At 42.0% G+C, this 24,826-nt stretch overlaps 1 protein-coding gene across 2 annotated transcripts in view; it reads left to right on the forward strand.

Annotated features, from left to right (window-relative positions):
• Nucleotides 1-8,294: 8,294 nt before the first annotated feature.
• The window catches only part of Oxr1 (oxidation resistance 1), a 402,931-nt gene continuing 386,399 nt past the window's right edge, over nucleotides 8,295-24,826 (forward strand). For both annotated transcript variants that reach the window (XM_036208895.1, XM_036208899.1), the window contains exon 1: nucleotides 8,295-8,547. The gene's annotated coding sequence lies outside the window, so the exon portion shown is untranslated. The remainder of the gene's footprint in view (nucleotides 8,548-24,826) is intronic.

Raw genomic sequence — 24,826 nt, forward strand, 5'->3', positions numbered from 1 at the left:
GGCATCTATGAATGGTCTTCCAGTGAACACCAGTGGGTCAGAATTAGAGTGGAACCATCCCCAGAAAGGTCTGGGCATCCCCTTTTTGGGACATCTAGGCATACTGGTAACTAAACATAGGCCCTGCATGCAAAACACCAGGAAGCACCATCAGTTAACTGCTTACAGTGAAGAGCTCATTAACTGTCACCAGGCTCTAGCAACTTTCAGTTCTGAGACCTAGACAGGGAGTCAACTTCCCTTAGGATAATCCACCAGATGGTCTGGGTTTACCACAACTAAACTTCTCTTGGTCTTGAGATTAGGTAGACTATTAATGTGCTGCTGGATTTTTCCAGTCATGGTGACATGATAATCTTTTACCCACTCTGAAGATCTCCACAAATCACATACTTTTGGTAGCCTTATCACCTTTTATGCTAATCACACTCACCTTCATTCTAGTGGGAAAGATTTCACCTGAAGTCCCCTACAGTAGTAATTGTTCATTGTCCTTATTTCCTAGAAACTATTCCTCTCATACTGTGTTATGGAGTCTGGATCACTTTCATAGAACATTTCATTTTAGTTACCCACATGTGTGATGATGAGTGAACGTAGGTTATAGTACAGGAACCTTCATGGCCATTGTTGACCTTTATTTACTCTCTCATTCTCCCCAGCCTAATGGGTCATTTAGGAGGCCCAAGATCCTTTCCTAATCACTTGAAACTACTTTTGGAATCATAAAGCATGAAGTATAGTACAGAAGCAGATTGAGGAAAAGTAATAGTATCTCACTTATCTCACAGAGAAGAAATTATCTAAATGGTTAAAGCTCATAGGAGTGACCAGAAATGTTAGTAGAAGTCATCCTCTGCTTCCAAGGACAACCTGTAGAACAACCTCACCAAATGTTCAACAAAGGACCCTTCGTGGCTTTGTGGCAACTGCCAAACTGTGAATCTCTTATATCTGGGATTGGGGTATTATTGCTGGTACATTATCTCAGCTATAACTGGAGGATAGGATGGCATGGGGTGGCTACACCTCTATGTGCTCTACCAAGAAGTCTCAAGTTCACTGTGTTTCTCTCTAGATAGTCAGTTCCAATTTAAATTTAAGTTGCTTCTGATGGGCATAACCTAAATCAAACCTGAGAGTCCAGCTATACTGATGTTTAAAAGGGTGATATTTTTCCTTAACCTGACTTCTTCTAATTTATTAAAAAAGGTAGTCTGAACATGTGCTGAGTTGGATCAGTGCCCATCTGGATGGGTACTGCCTGGAACACAAATGATCACTGATGGGTACTTGTGTCTGTAGACTCAGATTAAGCACCATCCCTTGGGTCATTTTTGCCTATACAAACTAGATTAAATCTGCTAGCTATATGCTCCCCAAATTGATTCCTTTTTTTTAAGTTCTACCACACTTGTAATAACTCTATAAAATAGCTTGTGTTCCACGTTGAACAAAGGATACAGAAAAGCAGAAAATAAGTTCTATTTTTTAAAAACAATACAGTATCATAACAACAGATTCACAAGAAATGTTTTTAAATTACAAAATAGAGTTGATAGAGCCTCTGCCTCACTTTCTTAAGCTCTGTACCCCAAAACATGTTATTGTAACTTAAAAGGGTGAACATAAGTGCCATTATATCTGGTTTTAATAGTACTATGTTAAAGGAATGAGGTACATGGTTAAGAAAGGTTATTTAAAAATTGTGCTTCTAATTAATGTGAATGTTAAAAATGAGATCCTTAAGATGCATTGTTAAAACTTACTGTATATAGTACATTGAAAATCATCTTCATCTTGGCTCTTGACATTGATAACTACTTTGCAGAAAATATTTTCTCATGTTTCTGTCTATTTGTAATTAATGGATTGATGATTTTATGGAGATGACAAACTGTTTGGTCACAGTTGTTGGGGTTTTTATTCTAGCCTTGACTTTGTAGTTTGGGTGGTGTAGATGGCACTGGTTATCATGGTTAATATCAAAGGGATCCTGGAAAGAACAACAGTCAAGATGCTTCCTTCCTTCCTTTGAGTCTAGACAACAGAGTGGCTAATGCCTAAGTTGGACTTTTGGGTCACATCGTTTTCTATAGTTATTAATAAACTGTCATAGGCATCAAATTTCAAACAACATTGAAAAAAATCCCCAGGAACATAGTAGTTCATGGTAACTTCAAGAATTTGAATAACTTCAAAAAGCTTCAAGAATAAAATGTGAACTATTTTATATTGAAGTCAGTCCTTTGCTTTCTGCTTCTTCTTCCGGGTTGCTTGTTAGACAGTCTTTTTGGGCTCACAGCTATCTTTTTTTTTTTTTTTTTTTCTGCTCTCCTTCTCTGTGAATGGCTAGAAAGACATGAGCCTCAGGGTCCAAATCTGATAAATGACTACCACTGCTCCCAGGCAACAAGTCTTGGGTAGGAATCTATTCCCAGCTGCTTGGATCATTATTTTTACTTGGGAATTCACCTTATATAGTTTAACTATATTTTATGTAGTTAAATATAAAAATATATAGTTAAAATATATTATACATTAAAAATAAATAATTCTGTATTTGCAAAAAAAAAGTAATATTAGCAAGAGAGCCCCTGTTGATCTTTCATCCATTTTGTGCTGCTGATATCTCCCATTTGACAAAATTAGGGAACTAAAATAGCACAGTGCTATTAACTGTATTATTGGTATCGTTATTATTGTTAAACTGAAGATTGTGCCATTTTGTTTCAGGGATGCCCTCCTTCTAATTTAGGGTCTAAAACAAAGCGCCCACCTTGAAAGAATGGCCACTTCTTAGTCTTTTTTTTTTTTTATGACTATGGGCTTTGAGCAGTGCTGATCAGATACTTTGTCAAAAACCTCTTAATTCAAAATTGTCTGATTTTTTTTTCTCTTTGAATAAACTGATGTTGTAGCATTTGGGAAAGAATTCTACCAAAATAAGGTGCCCTTTTCCTTCACATGTTAACAGGATGGTATGAGTGGCATTCATGTGACATCACTAGTGGTATAACTCCTGTTACTGGATTAAGGTACTGTCTGCAGTAGTCTCCACTAAGGTGTCACCACATTTTGTTTGCCATTCTTTATCCTGTTTGGAAGCAAGTCATCAACTTCTTTGAGATTTTCTCAGCCAAAAATAATAGAACTGATTTAGTATTTCATTAATGGCCAGATCCTAGACCATGGAGGCTGTGAAGGAAGCCGATACACAAGGTTGGAAAATGAAGCTGAAAAAGAGAGATGTTGAGTGAAAATGGACAGATTCATCTCTTTGCTGCTGGTGCTCATAGGGAACTCCACTCTTCTTGAGATTGTGTTTCATGCTGTATTGTATCAGTGAAATCAAGTCTCTTATATCTAAACCAGTTTACAGTAGATTTTTATACATACAACCAAAAATATGATAATTAGCATACGGTTTCATTGGGTTGTTGTGTGAATTAACATAACCAGCATGCCGAGAGGATGTACCTACCAAAGGATGTGCTATATGTAATATTAATGGAGCCTTAACTTTTAATCAATTATATTCAAAAGTACTGTGGAAAAATATGACATGATGAAACTCTCGATGATGCTTGATAATTTGAGATTTGTCACTCCGGCCCTGGATGTTATAGGGAAAAGAACTGTAGCTCTATCGAGGCATTGCTGCTTGCTCAGTACCTAAGTCATGTTTGTGTTAGATTTAGGCACACAAAAAGAGCAGCCTGATATTTGAAGTACATAATTATGCACATTCTTCTTCCCTGAGGAAAGGAACACCAGAGTCAAGTCTTTTAGGCTAGAAGCATCTTTGAGTCACATACTGTGAGCATCCTTAATGTCCCATGACTTTTACCTACAGCAGTTTTAGCCTTAACATGCAGGGGGAGGTAGGGATGAACACTTATATCTTTAGTGCATATTATGAATTGATCTGTTATGACACTTATGTATAGTCATAAATGCAAGAAGAACTGGGGCAAAAGTGACTTCGAATCACTCTCATTTAATGCTTCCTATGCTTCCTATTCAATCTTTCCACAATAGAGAAATAACTATCAAGGAGTTGAACTTTTAATAGCTCGTTAATGAAGCTGTCCTGATATTTCCTTTTCTCTTAAAGAACTAAATTAAGAACACTTTCACTTTTCCCTCTTAGTTCTGATTTTCTAAAGGCAAATTTAGTATGAAAGACATGCAGCAGACAGAAACCTAATGTCTATGGGTCTAAAATGGGCTGGCCTTGTGCAGCCCAAGCCAAACAAGCTTAGGGGGCTATGCTACTATCTGGAGGCAGGAGACTAGTGAAGCAGTCAAAGCCTGTATTGCGTGTTAGTGTTATCATATCTATAGACCTTCCCTCACCACTCTCTGGGACCAATGAGGAAGTGATTACCCAGCATCAGCTTCCTCTGACGGTCCATGAATGCCTCAGTAAGCATCTACCAAAGACCAAAATAGATGCAGAAGTTTCTCCTGGTGTCAATCCTCTGATCTCTCGCAGGTCAGCAGAGAAGAAAATGCAAGTGTGTGGATAAGTGAAACAAAAGAGAGCTTAGGGTAAGGGGGAAATGAAGGGCTGAAGAGCAGAGGTAAAAGCAGTGGAATGGAGAGGAGTAACCACCTGAGCGGGAGAGGAGATACGAAACCGTGTAGCAGAAGCCAAGAGGGGAGTTCACAGATGTCCTTGTATGAAGTAAAAGAAAATATTCTAGATTTAGTAATGCCTTTTGTTTTTAATAATGGATTTCACTATGTAGCCCAGGCAGATGTCAAACTCTTAACCCTTCTGCCTCAACCTCTTTAGTGCAGGAGTTATAGGTAGTGACCACCATGCACAGTTGAAGATATTAGTTTAACTACAAAATGCTACTTAAATGAAAGAATCCTTGCATTGTATTAATTTACTACTGTTTGTTTGTTTGCTTATCTTGAGACAGGGTTTCTCTGTGTGACAGCCCTGGCTGTCCTAGAACTCACTTTGTAGACCAAGCTGGCCTCAAATTCACAGAGATCTGCCAGCCTCTGCCTTCCTGTTGCTGGGATTAAAGGTGCATGCCAACATGCCTGGTTCATTTATTTATATAAAAAAAATCAAAGGGTATAAATAAGAGTTCTCTGGGACTTAATATTGTTTTATGGAACTTTGAGAAAAGAATAAAAACAGTGAATTATTTAAATAGCTCTAGGCATGTGAATGTAGTTTGGTTTGTAGAAGTCTTACTTAGCATGAGTGAAGCACAGGATCTCCAGTGCCACATAAACTGGCGCAGTGGCATGTGCCTGTTAATCCTAGGCTCCACTGCTGAGTTCAAGGCCAGTCTAGGAGACCTAAGACTGTCCCCCAAATATTAATAATAATAATTCTAATAATGCTTCCAGAAGAACAACAGCAGCAGGTGTGGGAGCATTCTCCCCTATCTGATGGAGGGCAAAGAAAGAGTGTCTATTTTTTTTTATTACCACATGCTCTACAATGTAACCAAGTATACTGAACCACACAAGAAAGAATAAGCTTTAATAATAGGAAGACTATCCTTTTCTGATATACTGTGAACTGGAGGCCTCAGCTGTCCACATGGCTCATTAGATGGCTTTAATGAGTGATTCCACTTTGGAAGCAACCCAAGTCCTGAAATAAAGATGAAAAGGCAGCAAAGAGGGGACTAACTGTCGCCTTTAGGCAGGCGAATCAAAGTATCCACACTTGAAAAAAGACAGAAAAAATCTCTTCAAAGTATTATTATTCTTTGGCTAACTCAATGGACATTCCAGCAGAATTTCTGTCTTATTTTGACTGCAGGGAGGCAAGACTCTTAGAGAAGGCAGAGGATATTGTTGTTATTGTAAGCATCATCCATCCCTTCAGTTATTGAGGATTGTCCTTTTGAGAATCTGTCTCTCTCCAGGAGGATGAAGTCATTTGGGTGAGCCTGGACAGCCAATCAGGGTTCTTTTGTAAGACTGGTCTGCTCATGAGAGCGAAAATCTTGATCTGTTTTGGCAAAGAAACTAAGATTTTCAACTTTGTTATGTGTGCATGAATGGAAATACAATATGGTCATAATCTAAAGAATGTTAACATCAGCATAGGAAGCAATGCTTAGTGCAAGGGAATTGTGTTTTTCTCTGACATGGTCAGATAGGATGGAAGCGCTCCCGTATCTGTACCTCTGTGCTGTGTGAACCAATGAATACATTTTCCTATTTATCTTTGTTAGTGACCATTGAGTGGCTGTCATTTGGCACCGACGGTCTTGAATGCAGTGTATTCAGAACTATATATTTATGTAGCAATGGGAAAAAAAAACTTTAAAAATGGAGACAGGTCCTCTTCTGTCAGCATACATCATGTGCATGGAGTACCATGAAAAGGCTAAGATCCCATCACCATCAAGAGTGGCTGATGAGAAACGGAAGAGAGATAACCACATGCACATCCACCTTTCATCTTATTTCACTCATGACAGAATAGGATGGGTACATTTTAGTGACAGCTTCAGGAGAAAGACAGTTAAAGATAAAACTAAATTGTGCCTGGGGATGGAAGGGTACAGTTTAGGAGCGTGCCTTGACCCTCCCTCACAGACATGCATAGTTAGAGGACTGTGGAAAAAGCGCATCTTTCTGAGGTTGGTTCTGCTAGCTGGACTTCACCAATGTCTGATAATGGCAAATGAAGGTATCTCCATTGAGCCCCCACTGTGAGCTCTTGATGGAGCACAGCCCTCATCCATGGATGGTCTCAGAAGAAGTTCATAACTCTGTCTGAATGGACCGGGAAGAAACAGTTGTTTTCAAGAGAACACAAAATCTAGGCACTTTTTGTTGTTGTTGTTGTTTTTGTTTTTTTGGTTTTTTTTTTCGAGACAGGGTTTCTCTGTGTAGCTTTGCGCCTTTCCTGGAACTCACAGAGATCTGCCTGCCTCTGCCTCCTGAGTGCTGGGATTAAAGGCGTGCACCACCACCGCCTGGCAAATTTCTTTTTAAAAGTAGGGAAAACAGTATTTCAAAATACATAATCATCTGCATTGAAATGAAAACATCTCCTAAATTTTCTGATCCCTTAATCCCAGTGCAGCTATTGATTTCAGGAGATAATAGGTTATATTTAAATTTGGGTAATTTCTTGTCCAGCAGATTCTGGGTTCAACAAGGTATTATTTCAGGCAGGAGATGCCTCTGGACTTCTATGTCCTCCTCTGTCAAATATAAGCAATGGATTCCTAAGTAATGAATCTCATTTGGGGATTGTGAGAGAAAAAAATAAAACTACAACTTGACCCAGGGATTTGAACATTTTATTGCTATAATTAAAAAAATTATTAATGTTTTAGTGTACAAAATACTGGGTTTCATTATGGCATGCATGTACATCACTGTACTTTAACAATTCATCTTCTTTCCTACTGGTCCCTTTCTCCCTACAAATAGTCCCTCCCTCTTCGGCTTTCGTTTGACAGGGAGAAAGACATTTCACTTGAAAAGGAACGAAGAGATAACAATAAGTGTCAGGAATTGAGGTGGGATGTAGCGGAGATTAATAACGGGGAAACAGCTCACTTGCAGTTCAGGTGGTTTTGAGAGGCCCTTGGGCTGATTTGCCTGCTGGATTGATGCTTAGAAAACACGGGGCACATCCCGGCAAAGGGGCAGACTTTCTTCAGCTTTACTTTGCCCCCACCCCACCCCACCCCTACTTCTTTCTCATGATCTGCTTCGCAAAGTTGGAAGGGTGGGAGCGAAGGGGAACGTAAATTACAGTTCAGGCAACAGGAATAGTGCCTCCAAGGTCAGGGTGTCAACCAATTACGTAAAATCCTGCGGAAAGAGAGCCAACTCTGGCATTTTAGTAGATCTTTCCAGAGCCCACTTCAACCTGCCACCCCCAAACCACCCTTAGCCAGGTCTTTGTATTTTACCCGCCTTCCCTCATCTTTCGTTCCAATTGCAACAAAACCAACCTAAAAACTTTTCCTCCTCTCGGTAAGTCAGTAGCAGAGGAGCATTTTCACAATTTTAGACCAGTTTTCCTCAGTGTCTTTGGCTGGAGCTAAGGTTCCTGGGCAGCTCCGGGGTGGGACTGGGCTCTGGCTACACCGGCAGGTGTCTGTTCTCTGGGCACAGTAGGATGCCAGCTCCCGAAGCCCGAGAGCCCGCGGCGGGGACGCGCGGCGAGGGGGTGCGCTGGCAGCGGGTGGCTTCCTTCCGCAGGAGCTATTTTTAGCAGCGCATCGCCCCCCTCTTCCCGGGGCCGCCGGCGTGGTCGCCTCCAGCTCGCGGCCGCCGCTCTGCAGCTCGGCGCCGCCTCCCCCGCCGCGGCTGGCTCTTGGTAGCTTCCACGCGGGCAGGTCCGGAAACTGAGCATGTCTGCAAGCGCTCGGCGGCCCCGGCGGCGGTGGCGGGGGCAGAGCCCGGCTGCGTCAGGCTGAGCGCAGTCCGCGCGCGGCCGCGGGAGCGCAGTGCCAGCGCCGCCCGGCCCTGCCGAGAGGGGCGCACTCGCCGCTGCGGGGCTCGCACCGCTCGCCGCAGCCCCCTCCCGCCGACCCGCAAGTAAGTTTGTGCGGCTGCTGGGCGCCGGGGTGAGGGCTAGGCGCTGGGGGAGCCCAGGCTGGCGAGCCGGAGGAGAGCCTGGACACCCGGAGAGCCAGAGCGGGCAGCCTCCTGCCTCCGGTGCCCGGTGCTTCTCCCAGCCGCTGGGCAGGTTGAGAGCGCCCGGTTACGCGGATGCGCCAGCAAAGGCGATGATGATGAGCAGACCCAGAGGGCAGAGTGGCTCCAGGGGTCAGGTGGGGGGCACTCAGGAAGACGGAAGGACCGCAGGTGATGGAGCGGACCCGCAGGCCAGGAGCCGACCAGTGCTGGATGGGGAAGGGAAGGTTTGGGGTGCAGGAACCTGCCTGGGAACAGCCAAAAAGGAAAAGTGGGTGTCCCCGGGACAGAGAGAGGGTCAGAGAGCAGAGTAGAAGGCCAATGTGTCCTGAACTAGGATGCCAGAAGGGAAGATAGATAGAAAGTGGGACGTGTGAAAAGCGGATTTGTACGAGAGCAAAGGACACCAGTGGAAGGGTTAGTGGGCGCTTGATGGGAGGGTGGTTTATTTGGAGTCAGAACAAGCCTAGATAGATATGATGGAGAGAGGCAGGTTTGATTCAAGCCTCCCGAGGGAGTGTGTGAGGCAACATGTTGAGAACTGGCGGGTGCAGAAAGTGGCCAGCAAGGGGAAGGGGCTGGAAAGGTGATGAAGGATTTGGGGTGGGGAGAGGAGGGAATGAGGCAGGGATCATGGCGAGGAAGGGGGCTGCTGATGGGTGTGCAATCCTGGGGAAAGGGTTGGAGGTTACCCATGAGTCAAGTCCCCTTGACAGTGTTTAGAAGCGTTTCCCATAGGTTCCTTTGCAGTCCGAGTTTGCTCCTCCATCTCCTACTTGGTTTGGAAGCGTCTCGGCTCCTTGGTATATGTGGACAGAGATAAAGCAGTAGGGAAGGTAGTCACTTAAGGGGAGCCTTCAGTGCTTCCCTTACGTGAAATCCGGGTTCCTTTTAAGCAATGTGGGTTTGGATTTGTGCATTATAAGGAGGGGGAGTGGTGTGTGTTCTAGGCCATGGGAATCCCTAGTGTCATACGGTGGTGATGTGTGTTTTGGGTTGGGAAGTCAGGCAGAAGTCTGCAGCATGCAACACACGGCAGGGAGTATACATGCATGCGTTTGCTGGTGCATGTTGCCGGTCAGGGGTCGTCTGTGTTGCTGCAGTCGATCGATCGTCTCCCCCCCCCCCCCCACTAGGAGATCCAGGACTCAGGAGGTGGCCCAGGACATGCTTTCCCGGGTCTCTTCTGCCTCCTTTCGCGGGTTACATTCTTTCCTGGCCCCGTGATGGATGTGTTTCCATAGCCTCTTCCTGGTCACCTTTTATTTGAAACCTGATGCTGCTCATGTTCCCTGATTTCTGTGCTTGGAGGGACGCATCTCAGGCAGGGCTCTTCCCATCACCTGCTCAGGAAAGGAATCCTGGCAGTCTCTGATGTCCAAGGGGCTCTGGAACCATGGGGCCTTCTTAGAGGATGTGGCCCTCTGGGGGTCCCTGGTTCTCTTGCATCTCTTGCAGGCGACAGTATGATGATGACATCTGTGGACACAGTAAGGAGGTGGTAGCTTCCTATGGACTGGGAGGGGGTAGGAAGGGGTGGGAACAGTGAGCATTACTTACCTTATTTTTGAAGGGGGAACCTCCTCTCAGTTCCAGGCATGTAATAAATAAATTACCTAAGGAGAAGACTAAGTTAGTTCAATAAACAGTCCAAAATCCTGTTGTGAAAATGCCCATTTGACCAGCAAAGATTTTACCCACCATCTAAACGAATCAAGAAGGATCTGCAGGTTCCAGGGCCAGAAATGGGAAGGAAGAGATGCTCGTCACCTCGACCATGTCTTCTCAAGCTCTGTCCAGCTGGCCATGTCTTGTCGGTGGGCACGTTTTTTTTTTTTTTTAAGCTGCAGTGCTAGAGTAGGAAGTGAAGCTGAAGATGATGCTGGAAACTTGGACCATCTGGGGTGGGGGGGGGGGGGGGAGGGAGCTCGAGTTCCGGTCTCGGGCTGCTGCTCCCCAGGCTGGGTCTCTGAGATGATGTGTCATGACCCATATGTTTACCACATCCAGTGGGGGGAGGTGGTGGGTGGTGTTCAGATGAAGAGAATAGAGAACTGGGAGTGTTGAGAAATGGCATGAGTTTGGGTTTGCTTTGTTTTTGTATTGTTTGCAAATCTTGCCTGACCTGTGGAACACACAACAGAGAAGACAGGGCTCCTCTATCAGCCAGGGCGTGCCATTTTATTTCATTGGCTGGCCCAGATTTGGGGTCGCTGTTTGAAAAGATGTCTGTTTTTTTCTAGAGATCTGGAAGATGGGGAATTTGAATAAAAAGTTTTTTTTTTTCCCTGTCATCATTGGCTTCTGTTGCTGTGAGTTTTTCAGTTGATTGTATAAACCATGTAAAGTACAATAAGTGATTCTTTCATAGACTGCTTCTTTTTCTTTTCTTTTTTTCAGAATACGGTTCTAATAAAACATAACTGTATGTTCGCCTGAGTTGATTTGGTGAAGGGAGGGTCTCGAGGAGGGAGGGAGGGTTCAGCAGGGACCGAGACAGAAAGGATTCCCAAGATCTCTTGAGTGTGAAGGTGAAGGGAGGTGAAGGCTTTATTTATTTAATGCTAAATTTAGTGTGAAATGAGAAGATCCTTCCTCCCCACATCTTGCCTTTTAAATACAAAGCATTGTGCGTGCCCTCCGGCTGGCTGCTCTTGCATTTCTGGAGTCCTGAAGTGGAAATCTAACTTGACAATTCTTCTGGAGGATCCATCCCTAAGCCTAGCAAAGCTTCAGCAAACAGTGAGGTCTGCTGCCCTAAGGTAAAGGCATAAAAAAAAGGTACAATGTCTCCCTGAGAATAAAAGAAATATCGGTCAAAGTAGGTGAGACATCACTTTGTCTCCCTCCAAGAATGGATATGATTGACAGGCTTAGAGCAGTGTTCTCAGCTGAGGGCTTTCCCCCCAAGGCAGCCTAGCATTGTGGGGAGACACTTTTGGCTTTTATCAACTTTGGGAAAGGGTGTTATGGGCCTTTCACAGGTTACAGCAGGATTTGCTACTAACATTTGGTGATGAACTGGACAGTCCCTGTAGTGGTATGGTCCTGGATGTCAGTACAGCTTAGAAACCATAGCTTTAGGCATTCCTAGTATTATGAATGGTCCCTTTAAAAATGAGCTCAAACTGCCACATGGCATGCTCGTGCACCCACAAATAAATAAGAAAGTGGATTTAGGTACTGTGATCAGAAGTGCAGCTCAATAACAAACATTAATTTTCAGAGATTTCATCACAAAATGGTCCTATGTTCCCAAATATTTGTTTTAAAGAAATGAAATCTACTTATTAGTAGAAGTTCATCTCAGTTTTTAGGGAAAGTCTTATAGGGTTGAAGAGATGGCTTAGAGGTTAAGAGCACCCCGCCACTCTGACAAAGGAGATGGGTTTGATTCTCTGCACTCTTGGGGCTCACAGCCACCTGGAACTCCCGTTCCCAAGGATCTGCTGCCCTCTTGTGGCCGTCCTGGGCACCGAGCATACACATGGTGCACATACAGGCAGACAAAACACACAAACACATAAAATGAAAAGAAATGAATATTTAAAATAATAATAATAATAATAACTTAAACTAGGGATTTCTCAAAGGCTGGTTCTATGCATTTGTGATGTGAACTGAGCAAACGATTGTTACGACAACAGAACTCTTCTCTGGCAGTATGATTCACTATGCTGCTTACACTTATTCACTAGGTTCCCTGTGTTCACTTTGTTGCTTTTTAAAAAAGAAAATGTTAATTTGTAAATTGAAATTAACAATCAATACTTATTTTTCTTTTTAGTCAGTGAATGAGCAGATTCAGAGGACAAAATGTTAGGGGAAGCCTTATGAACTATTCCAAGGAGAAACCTTGGTGTCCAGTCATCTACAGAGAAAGGCAGGAGATCCAGATACTTTTTCTGTATTTAGTTTCCATATCAAATCAACAGAATGCTGTGCATGAAGGGACAACAAGCTTTTCTAGTTCCCAGCACAATGCGTTGCCTGGAAAAGAGAAACAATAGTTTGTACTCATTAGTGGAATGAGATCTGGTGCTGCTCCAGCATAGCCTGCATGCAGGACCTGAGAACATTTACTAGGTAAGAGCTTTGCCTCTATCATGCCGAGGCCTAGGAAAAGTCCAGGCTTGTTCAAGGTGTCTGTTGCTTTCCTGACCTCACTCTCTCCCCTCTGCTTATCATTCGTTGGTTCTTTTCAGATTCCTTCCGAGGGAAATCATCATTAGCGCTGTTTCCTTCCTCTCTCGTTCTAATAGCCATGCCCTGCACTTGGAGCCCTTAATATCCCAGAGGGATTCCTGCAGAGCAGAGATCTCACATACCTACCAGGCCCCTGGAGTCCTAGGTAGCCGCTCCCTCTCTCCTGTGTGTACAAACAGAAAGCTCTCACCTCTCTTCTTGTGGAACACAGGTTTGTCTCTTGGAAAATGGTTGTGGGAAAGCCCTGGTTTCCCACAAAGCCAACCTGGATTTCCATGCTGGTGTTGCTGCTGGTTTAATCTGAGGAGTTGCACGATCTTGATGTTGCAAAGGCTAGTTCTTTCCCAAGAGCAACAGCTGAGGAAAACAGAACAGTGAGAGCAACACCGGGCTCAAGGAGGAGCCTATGATATGAGCCGGTGAGAATCAGATATACTGATGTAACTCAAAGCATTGGAGATTCGACAACACTAGACTTTGTCTGTGATTTGAGGTCTTCGGATTTCTAACAGCCTCTGCCTTGTGCACTATTTCCAGTGCCCTAAACAAAGTCTGTTTAGGATAATGGTATTTTTATGCATGTCACAAAAAGAAAAACACAGCATGAATATTCATTTTTAAATTTGGATCGGTTGTAGAGGTATATAATGATTTTTAAAAGAGACCCCAGAAGAGTCTGAAATGTAGGAAGCTAAAGAAACCGTTAAGGAGAACCATCGATTTTTGTGTATTGAAGAGACAGTAGAAGAGAGTGAGATTTGAGGTGAGAGGGGTCAGTCCTCGCCTGCCCTTCCTTTCTATGGGAAATAGTTATTGATTTTGTTTGACACCTGAGTGAGGAGAGATGGTTCTTGTGCACATGCTTGTTGAATAGTCCATGGCTCTCTGTTTACAGTTCTCACAACCATAGCATCGCAGGGAGTATTTGTTAGAACGAAGCAGAGTTCCAAGTCAGTTCTGTCCTGTGATGTTTGCAGGAGAAGTTTTAAAGCAGACAGTATTCTGCTGTACTTTTTGGGATGACCAAAATGACTGAAAACTGATGACTTTTTTCTTCTATTTTGTGACTAAACTGTAGACAATACCAACATTTAAAATAATACACAATATATTAGAGGGTAGTTTTCAAGAGACAGTGAGATACGGTGGCAACTGGTTTGCCTGTCGAAGCAGATATGCTGGCAGGTCAGTCATTGTCCCAGCTGGAAGAGGGTGGCATGAAAGGTGGAGATGTTTTCAAGCAGTGTGTGTTGCCCTTGGTAAATTCAAGAACATCAATAACAGATTTTAAAATTAATACTGCAGCAAAGGGAAAGAGAGTTTCTGTTTTAAATTTCATTTGAGTTTATCATTCCTAAGACTGATGGATAGCAACTTATAGAAAACCAAGCTTTACTTGTGGAAGATTTTTGCCTTTGTAAGTGCTTATTCATTACAAGGAGCCGGGAGGCTGACACACCTCCTGAGGCTGTCACCCTTCATTAAGATGTGTCTTTACTGTCTTCAGAACATTCAGTGTGTGATGTTGTTGCTCTCAGACTGCCTTCTAAGTTTGTGATTTAGAGTTCCTCTGGCCCAGGAGGTAAAAGGCCTGTCCTATTTATCACCGAGAGCACAGTGGCTGTTGTTGACAGCAGCCTGTTTTATGCAAGGACATGTATGCCCTTGACATTTGTCTGCACCATCACTAGCTAAAAAAACCCAGAACTCAGCCTCCTGGACTGGGAAGCCTGATTTCAGCAATTTTGATCTGAACAACTGTGTTGTGACCAGAGTAATAGATGAGACCGAATACTATCTACTCATTTCCGAGGAAAGAGGCCCAGGGCTGAGGTTGGTCAAGAGCCTTGCAAATTGAACCTAGAAGTCCTTCCCAGTTTATGACTTTGGGTAAATTTTATTTTTCATGGATCTTCAACCTCCTCATCCTTAAGTGAGAAATAGTTATGTTTTTCACTCTGTGGACTTGGTTATAGTGTTAGAGATGATGATCAAAATGATCGAGGGCCTTTTTGTTTTCTCTTTTTTGTGATGACTATAATGCTTTAGGTAACAATATCTCAAAACAAATGTGCAACTATGGATAATATTTAATTAGGATATTTTTATTTGAAAATTAAAGATTGATTCTAGTTGATAGTTCTAGTATCGTGATTATAGTGCTTTAAAAATTAGGTCAGTGGCTCTGGATGGTGGTGTTGCATGCCTTTAATCCCAACATGTGGGAAGCAGAGGCAGGAGGTAGATCTCTGTGAGTTCGAGAACAGCTGGTCTACAGAGCTAGTTCTAGGACAGCCAGGGCTACACAGAGAAACCCCGTTGGAAAATAAAACAAACACACAAAAATGAAATGAAACAAAGTGATTCAATGTCATTGCATTGTGCATTCTTGAAGAGTTTCAGATTTTAAAGATGCAGATGTATTTGTAAGTGCTGTCCTGTTGGCATTGTGCAGGTACTTCCTGGGACATGATTGAAATATAGCAAGTTCTACTATAGTTTAGGCACTTCCTGGGGAATGATTAAAATATAGCAAGCTCTACTATAGTTTAGAGGACTTACCTATATTAAAATACAGCAAGTCTTGCATCATGAATGATGGCGTATTTCTAGTGAATGTTCTGGAGGTTCAACATAAATGGAGCCAGTGCTCCTCAGTTCTCTTCCTTCAGGAGACAGCCTTAGACCGTGTGGGCAGGCAGTGCACTAAAGACAGATGTATTCATCAAATAGACTAATACCTTTCTTTCATGAGATACTTGAGAGCATCACTTCACTATTTCCTGACAAGAGTCATTAATGAAGTCATTACGTAAGCTATGAGCTAACACAATAATTTATCCCTTGATCCTGGGCCAAGCTGGCCTCCAGCACAGCTACTGTGTACCAAATGGCCGTAGCTGTAAGGCTACCACAATGCACTAAATACTTCTGAGTGTGCACAAGCATGGGCAGCTAACTAATGTTCCCTAAAGTTAATCTATTAGATCTTCATACATTAAAAAAAAAAATTCACCTCCCAGTGGGGCTGTTATGTGAAAAAGAGAAAAAGCTTGTCAGCTGCAGCTGTTTTCTAAGATAAAACATGGTCTAACATTTTGAATTAATATATTAATGGGCTAAAGTGTTTTCCTCTCACCTATTTTTAACTCTTTGCATGGATCACATGGACAGGATCACAAGTGCACATCACACATTCAGCAGAAGAACGGTGAGCATGATAAATGGCTTCAAGTAAAAACATGTTTTCTTTTGTCCAAAGGATTTAGTCACATAAACACATGTCGTTGCCTTATTTTGAAGTGTTTCCAAATGGGATAGTAAAATCACATTTCTTTGCATTTTTAAAGTTAGGATCGAGGCCGCTATAAATGTGGTCTACTTGTGGTATGTCCTTGTATCAGTTGGATTTTTCCAGCAGAGTTTCCAACAATGAGGGGCAACTTAGGCTAGGCATGTAGCTAAGTGTTAGTGTGTGTGTCTCTCACCTATATAAGGCCTCATGTCCACTCTCCAGCACTGCAAAAGTAAATAAACAAATACAAATTTCTTAACTGGAAAACTACAGAAATCAGTAATGCATTTATTAACCGTTAAATCACTTTGGGGTCTTAAATTCTTAAGAAGCTCAAGGCAATGTATTAATTAATTAATTAATTAGTTAGTTAGTTAGTTAGTTAGTTAGTTAGTTTGTTTGTTTGTTTATGGGCAGGGTTTGTGATTCCCTGGTTGTCCTAGAACTCTCTGTAGACCAGGCTGGCATCGAACTCCCAGAGATCCACCTGCCTCTGCTTCCTGAATTTAATCTGGGATTAAAAGTGTGCACCACCATCACCTGGCAAACTTTTTTTATATAACTAATGGATCATTAAAGGGAGATTTTAATGTGATGCTCTTTTCAGCATATTCTTTGATATTTTTTTAAATTAGAAATCCTATTAGGGACTGTAAGACAGAGAGAGCAGGAGACATCTAAATGACTAGGATCTTGTTTTCAGTTACCTGAAAAGAGAAATTACTTCCTAACAGAGAAAGAACCTGTTTCACTGGATGATATTCTCAAAGCTTATCTATGCTCAGCTATCTATAATGTACCCTATCATTATTTTTGAAAATCTAGCATTTCAGTCAAGAAGACACCAATGGAAAACTTAAAGGTTGCATAGTGACAGTCATTGACTTCTAGAAAAATCAAACCAAAAAAAATCACTCAGACAGCGTTGTTCATTATGTTATATGCTGAGTCTTACATGCCAGTACTAGGTACCCATCATGCTTGTCACTGAATATTGTGGGAACTTCTTTGTTTTGGTAATGGAGTTCATAAATTATTTTTGCTAACTTTAATGGTGTGAGAACTAAAAGAGTTTGGCAAGTTCAGTGGAAAATTATAAATTTCCTTCAGGTTTTCCATCCACTTCTTGGTTTGAAACACATAGATTTGCTAAGATGACAATGGACACATTGTAGAGTCTCTACACGGACAAGTTTTGAGGCAGCCATTTATGTTATTTGGGGGAGAAAAGAAAGGAGCTGTTATTATCTTAAGTTAGTTTAGAGAACCAAATAGAGAACAGGTTATGCTTAACTTAAACGGAAAAGCACTCCTAAGATCCTTATGCTGGAGTTCATGGAATTAAGGAAAAGATGAAGAAACTTGGCCAGGGTAGAACCCCAGGGCAGGGATGGATGATTTCTAGCTGTTTACCATCATTGAGTCTCTACCCTCAAGACGGAATCCAAAGAGAGGAGGGAAGGTAAGGAGATTCAGGATGCAGAGCCTTGCTTCAGTGGTAAATTCACATGAAATGAAAACGAAAGACATGAACCACCACCAAATAAAACCTTCCGAACAAACCTTGAGTGTGTTATCTGACTAGGTGTCTAGAAGACAAGGGCATCAACCCATATAGGTCCCCCATGCCCTCCTCTGGATCCCACATTCTATTCCTAGTGAGCACCTTACCAAAGAATATTTACTAATTCCAGATATATCCCTATATTTTCTCCTGACTGTCAATATAATATGTTCCTGGAGAGAGGAATCTAAGATTAAGTTTGGGGTTATTGGACTGTGCAGAGCAGAGGTATGCATCAAATTTAGCATTTATTTTTATGCCACTTGAGGAAGAAGGTGTGGGAAAAAAATGAGCTAAAGCTAATGAAAGATTTAGGACCATCGGGCCTCAAACTGAGGCTGGATCCAGAGATACTCCCCCTCCCCCACTTCCAGTGTCTATGGCAGCTGTGTTCATTGCTACCCTAAGCTAGAAGGAACCCAGACACCTATAGTTTCAGCAACAAGTAAGCATGTCATAGTGGTGTTCCATAGGCTAGAATGTTAGATGGGGATGAACATTGCTGGGCTTATCTCTGCGCAAGTGGCCACTGAGTAGAACCACAGAGGCCAGAGACATGATGTTTCATGAAGATATGGCACTTTCAGAAAACAGAAAGAGTCAAAGTAGATCAAGATAGTTATGGCAAAGCTGGGATGGCTTAGGGTGGATTATCAGGGCAGGATACAAAGCCAGCTCTGAGAAGCCACAGTTCTAAGGAAATATCTGGATACTGTCTGACTTATATGTCAAATACTACATACTTGTAAGTAAGCAATTCCTGTTCTAGAAGTTGAATGCTTCTGTAAACACGTGTGCAACTTTCTAACCTACCCTGAATTTACATATAGTGTGTTAGACATCATTTAAAGGTAAAGGGTCTATAAGAAAAAGCGAACATCCTCTCAAACAGAAGCTTTTGCATTGCAATTGTTGGGCACAAGCAGAATTCAGTTAGTAAATGAATATGTAGAGAGCAGGCTGTTTCTCTCTGTTTACAAAGCTCTTTGGAGAATTTAGCATTTCATTATTTGGAGTCTGGCTTATGAAGGACACCAGTATTGACATATGTATGACTTTCTTAGCAAAGAATGTTATATACAGTCGTCTGCAGATATTCTCAACAATCATTTATGCTCATCACAGTGTTGACATTATTGTTCATGCCACACTGCTCTCAAAACCTTTTTCTTTCAGGTATCAGAGATACCTATACCATGCCACAAATTTGTCCTTTTAAATTGGGTACTTATTTTTGTTGAAGTTCTGTATACATCATTCTGAATAGAAATTATAGGCTCTAATACATTCCTAGAGACGTGCCATAGTGGATGGAGGAAAGACCATATGGCTTTAACCCTATTCAAAGAACTATGGGGAACTAAGGAATGCTAAGAATGGGTGTATTGTCTTCCTCAGGGAAAAGCACACAGTTTGTATTTCAATTACAAATGGTCACCTGAGAACATGCATATAGGTAACATTATACAGACTGAGCAGGTTATATTTAGGAACATATGTGTATAAAACAATTGATGAAAAATGAGGTCATGTATTTGAAGGAAATCTAGGAGGAGTATATAGGAGGGTTTGGAAAGAGGAGAGAGAGGGGGAAATATGTTATTATATTATAATTTCAAAAAATAAAAGACACAGAGTCTCAGCTCTTTCTTCTTCCGATGAGTTCTATTTGGTATAAATGGCTTGGGGGCAGGAAACTAGACCTGTTGAGTGTTTTAACCTCTCACACATGTGCATGATCCACTGGTCCCCTGTGCCATTTTGTAGAAAACAGTGCTCTTAGAAGGCACACAGCACTTTCCAGCAGAATGGTCATGTTCTGGGCAATCATAGATTATATGTGGATTCTCTAGAGATTGTCCTACAGTGGAATCCACATGGCTAAGAACAGGACTCACATACAGGAGCTGCTCACCATCTTCTCTTTCTGGGGTGAGGATTTCCTGCCATCTACATGGATGGCTCTAGATTCTGGAATCCATGATGCAGAGAAAGACAGCAGTAACAAAGTAACTAGTAGGTTCAGTCTCAGGTGTCTGGGACTCTATAACTGATGTGAAAATTGGATCTCAAAGATCAGGGATATTTTTCTCCCAGTTTTGGATAAAATTTCCATTTCTTTAAACATCTGAAAAGCTGGGTTTGATTTTGGTGAACACATATCCCTGTGTCACAATCTCTATTATTCTACTTGTGTTCACTTTCAAACTTAGTGATTCTGAGGGCCGTCATGTCCGAAAGAAGCACCCGGCTGACTTTAATGCCAGCAGAGATAGTGGGCTCCAGGGGACCGTGTTAGGCCCTTGAGCAATGGGAAAGCTTTCAGGCTTTTGAAAAGCAGTTCAGCTGAGTGCCATTCGGATAAGGACACAGAGGCTTCCAGTCTGAGGAAACAGGATCAGCTGAGAAGTTGGCCAGGTGAGGTAGCTGTGGCTTATTCTGCTTCTCTGATCTTCCAGCATTTACCCCAATACCTGGCTTCAGGTTTGATTTCATTAATAAGACCTGTTAAGATTCCTGTGACAGAAGAATGCTTCTTCTATGGGTTGAAATCCACAATCACATCCCTGTCTATTCTAATGATAGACTTTATAAGCACCGCCTAATAGCTCTTTTTATTTTTGGAGTCTTTTAAGAAGGTTTGCCTCTTTTGGAACAAAATCTGTTTTATTTTAACTTTTATTATTGATGTGGTATGGCCTTTAAACCTCAGAATTATCTAGGAATTTCCTGAAGTGCTGAAATATGCTCTGATTGTAGCCATCTTGCTGTGTTCCAGAAATGCAGGTCATAATGAAATCTGCCAAATCAAAATACATTTTGGCAGAGATATATTTACTGGGAGAGAGAAGTCTTGTACTTCATGGAACATTGTTCTAGACCTTTATCCAGCATCCCCAAATGCACATAGCATCTTTCTAACAACTACCTAGGATTCAGGTATGTACTGGGCACCCAGCAGGTGCCTTTGAGATATCAAAAGGCAAAGCTCATGGCTCCTAACCTTGTGTAGATGGTATAGGGGGGATGCATTAGTTGAACTTGACTGATGTTGTAAGGTCCAAGTATGTGGGGCTGAGAATTGTGCTGCAGAAAGGAGGGCCTCTGTAGGTCTAAGGCTACTTGGGGTGAAGAGAAGGAGGAGAAGGATGTTCCTGGCAGAGAAAACACCATGGTATATCAAGAAAATGAAAGGTGGTCTGAGTGGCAGGAACAGACATGAGGTTGAGACCAAATGGAAGTGGAGCAAACCAATGAAGGATAGCATAGAATTTTCTAGACAAGGCAGAGGATTTTGGTCTTTAAAGTAGAAAGTAGCCTGATTAACTCTCTTTATTGGCATATGAGTCATTATATTTATTTTCCAGGAGAATGACTAGCATTATAAAAGGCAGGAAGTCTAATGAGTGTTTGAAGACAACAGTTTTACTTTTAAACATTACAGACATGATACACATCTCACAATATTTGTGCACTATTACAGGTATGCATTGATGAAGCATCAGCTTCAATGCTGGCATCACATTATTTATTTTTAGGTTCTGATCTGAGAGAATTCTAACTATTTGCCTTTGTCATTTGTCTTGAGAAGTTTCTATTATAAAAAACTACTGATGTTTATTTCAGTTGTTTTTTAAAATGGCTACTAAAGTTACTCATGTATTTGCTTGCTAATTTTAGTTGCTATAGTTTATCCACTTAGGTGGATTTTATTATAAAAGGCTGGTCAGACTATTGTGATAGAGTAAAAATGACTGGCACACAAAGCCTTTATTAGGGTTGTTAATACCATGCATATCCAAATTGATAAAAATTTGGATATCCCCTTTGTGTATCTAAACATTTGGTCAAGGTCTGGCCAAACACTGGTTTGTATCAGAGCATCCTCAATCCATATTTTGAATGAAAATGAAGGTTTGAAACTTTTAGATAATTTAAGTAAGAATGTAAGATGAGGTCTGTATTTAATATGTGTGGGTGTGTGTGAGAGAGAGACAAAATATTCTCTCCAAAGTAGTGCCATCTCTGCTTCATTTGTAGTATTAAATACCAAAATGTAGTAATAAATCCAATCTTGTTACGTTATTTTCACAGGAAGTCAATTTATATTTCTAGGTGTTCTAAGGCATTTAACTTTATGGAGTGCAACTCCACGTAGTTAAAAGGAGGTTTATTTTGGGGTAACTTACGGCCAGTAAAGGGGTTGGTTACAGAACCTGGGAGAGGTGAGGTGCAGTCCAGCTGGGTTCTGTGGAGAACTCTGACTTGGTTTGCCATCCAGCATCCAGGATCATGAGGAACTGAGAGGGCCCACAGGTCAGGAGGGCTCCTGTCCTGGCCATGCCCCAGGGGCAGGTCCTAGGTAGGCATGGCAGTTACTAGCTACCTCATTGAGGTGGTGCTTCAAGGTCAAAGCTGGAATGACTACCCACACTACACTATTTATCTTGCACAGTGAGGTGCTTTGAATGGTACTCCAGATAAAGATGTTCAGGGGGGTGACTGAAGCATTTATAGATATTTGTGTGTATGCTTGGCTTCTTTACTAACAAAATGTCAACAAGATCCTGCAGTAGTATCAAAGTTTTGTTCTCCAGAGGGTCCTTTTTCGGTAATGCACCTCTATGTCTTTAATCTATGCAACCTTCTTTTGTGGACGGATTTGGTCTATATCAACCCTTTCAGTCCCCTGGTTACCAAGGGCTGCCCATGTTATCTAACCGACCTCTAGTTGCATGTGACTGGTTCACAGGTGCCTATTGACCTAATTGGAAAAACAATGAGAGAACAGCTCTCCGGGGAGTGGTTAGACACCGAAGGAGGCTCTCTTGATCTCGGGATTTTCAACATGGCCAGGGTTCTTTCTAGAGACCTTGGTCGTCTTTGTTACAAAATGGAGGAAACTCGATGGAGCTGAAGCCGATCAAGGATAACCAGAGCAGGCAAAAGCATGCATTCCCTCCAAGGCCACCTTGTCTTGTGGCTTCATAGACACATTTTTCCCCCATTTCTGTTTAAGCTAATTTGAGTTGGGTTTTGTTTGTGTCACTGAAAGGAACCAGGGATGCTGTCCCTAAAGACACTATCCCATGCTGAGGCAGTGGCAGAAAGGAGAAAGGTTTGGAGAGGTCATCTGGCCTAACTGTGGAAGGGGGGAACATTTCTTTTGCTTTGGGTTAGCGGTTTTTTGTTTTTTTGTTTTTTTTTTTAAAGAGGGATCAAAGAATAAGGGCAGGTGTTCTGTTGCAGTTTAAGTAGCATAGAATGCTTTCACAAAGGCTGTCTACCTTCTGAGGTACTCCATCCTTGATTGCCTAAGATACGGAAGGGAGACACTGTTGCCATGCATTGCAGAAACAAACCCAAGTGAACACTGGCTGCATCCTAGTTACAGCCTTGCTGTTTGAAATCCATGGATACACTTGACTCCTTTGTTATATATTTGCTTTTAGCATGAGGCATTCTAGTTCTTTTGTTCAACAAATAAGATATTATAACTCTGATAACGGCTTCTGACTTGAATAAAAGGATTAGAGGGAAAGCAGTAAAATAATAAAAGGCAGATTACTTTGTCAACCCTGTACTTCTAGTTACTCAGCAATAAAAAACCATTATGCTCTCTTTCGGACACCACATAGAGAGCAGACATGAGTCAGTCATTTTGGATGCAAAATTCTGCCATGGCTTCATTCCATTTGGTATCCTGGGTATCAGCTTCTTCCAGGCACTTCCTTTGAGGAGGGAAGGAAAGATACACAGTAGAATCATGGAAATTGGTGTTTCAAGTGTCCTGCAGGAGAGAAAGGAAAATGGAGTGATTATACAATGCTCTCTCCCCCATCTGCCTGTGAAATGTTCTAAGACCTCCAGTGTGTGCTTGAAACTGCAGACTACCTAACCTGCAGAGTTTGGAGCATTATACAGATTTGAATTTTTGGTTTCTTCTCCTCAGTTCCCCTCCCTCTCCATCCCTTTCCCTGCTCCTCCTCTTCCCCCTTCTCCCTCCTCCTTTCCCTGTCCTCCCCCAACTCTCTTCTAAGATAGTGAGTGTTGAGTTATTTGCCGAGCCTTTCTTCCACCTCCTCATCCTCCTGTCTCAGCCTGCTAGTGCTGAGGTCATGGGCACACTTTAATGTACACGTGCTGGTATGAAAAAGCTTACTTTATAAATGGACACAGTGAAGGCTTGGCAATAGTGACAACAGTGTGTGGTAACGAGAGTAAAATGGATTTTAGAGGAAAGGAACTTCCTATATTCTCTTTCAGACCGCTGGCTAACTGTTGACTGAAAGCTTGGAAAGGAAATTGTCAGTATAGGTGTGTGCTGTGAAGACATTTCACATATTTATACTAGTGGTTTGCTTTTAAATCACTTCTTCTGGAAGAGAGACGTAAAATGTGTGTAAATTAGGACTGTTTGTGGCTAAAAGGAGTCTGGGGTATGTGGGCTATTATTAAGAGTCATTTTATCTTAGATTAATGCTTGTTCTTATGGATAATTTCTGCTAAGAAGCGTTATAAGATAATCACTTACCTAAAAATAGACTCTGCTTACTAAGCTGTAATAAGAAGTTAGCTGCACATTGTCTTCCAGTGACCACTTAACAGTCTTTCAAGATGTGTTACAGTCTCCAAGCATAGAGAGAAAAATGACCTTAGCCCCCATTTTCCAGAGGGTCCCAAAATACTGTCATAAAAGGAAGAACTGGTCTCTCTTTCTCAGATAATTTACTGGGAAAACTATTTCATTTCTAAAGAAGAACTGTGCCAATAAAGAGGATCATGAGTGATACCATGTGAATAGCATGGTATTCAATTGCATTTTGTAAAGCAAGGACATAATAAAAGAAGGAAGCCAGCCAGCAAAGAAGGCTGGCCTTGTGTTTTTAGGAGAGTGTTCAGTGAACAAAATCAACACTCATATTTAAGCTTGGGAGGATGTTTCTAGTATTTGGGTTGTTATCAGTTGCTATCGTAAGTCTGTGTAGCTCACAGAACAGAGCCTCCTAGGGCTGCTCCAGCCAGATGGAGTGCTTCCTGGTATCACATGGGAAGTGGCTGGAAACTCTGCTTAGTGTACAAGGGAGTGCCTTGTACATTTAGACCTGTCTTTT

This window comes from Onychomys torridus, chromosome 16 (genome assembly GCF_903995425.1).
Source record: "Onychomys torridus chromosome 16, mOncTor1.1, whole genome shotgun sequence".
Classification (NCBI taxonomy): Eukaryota; Metazoa; Chordata; class Mammalia; order Rodentia; family Cricetidae; genus Onychomys; species Onychomys torridus.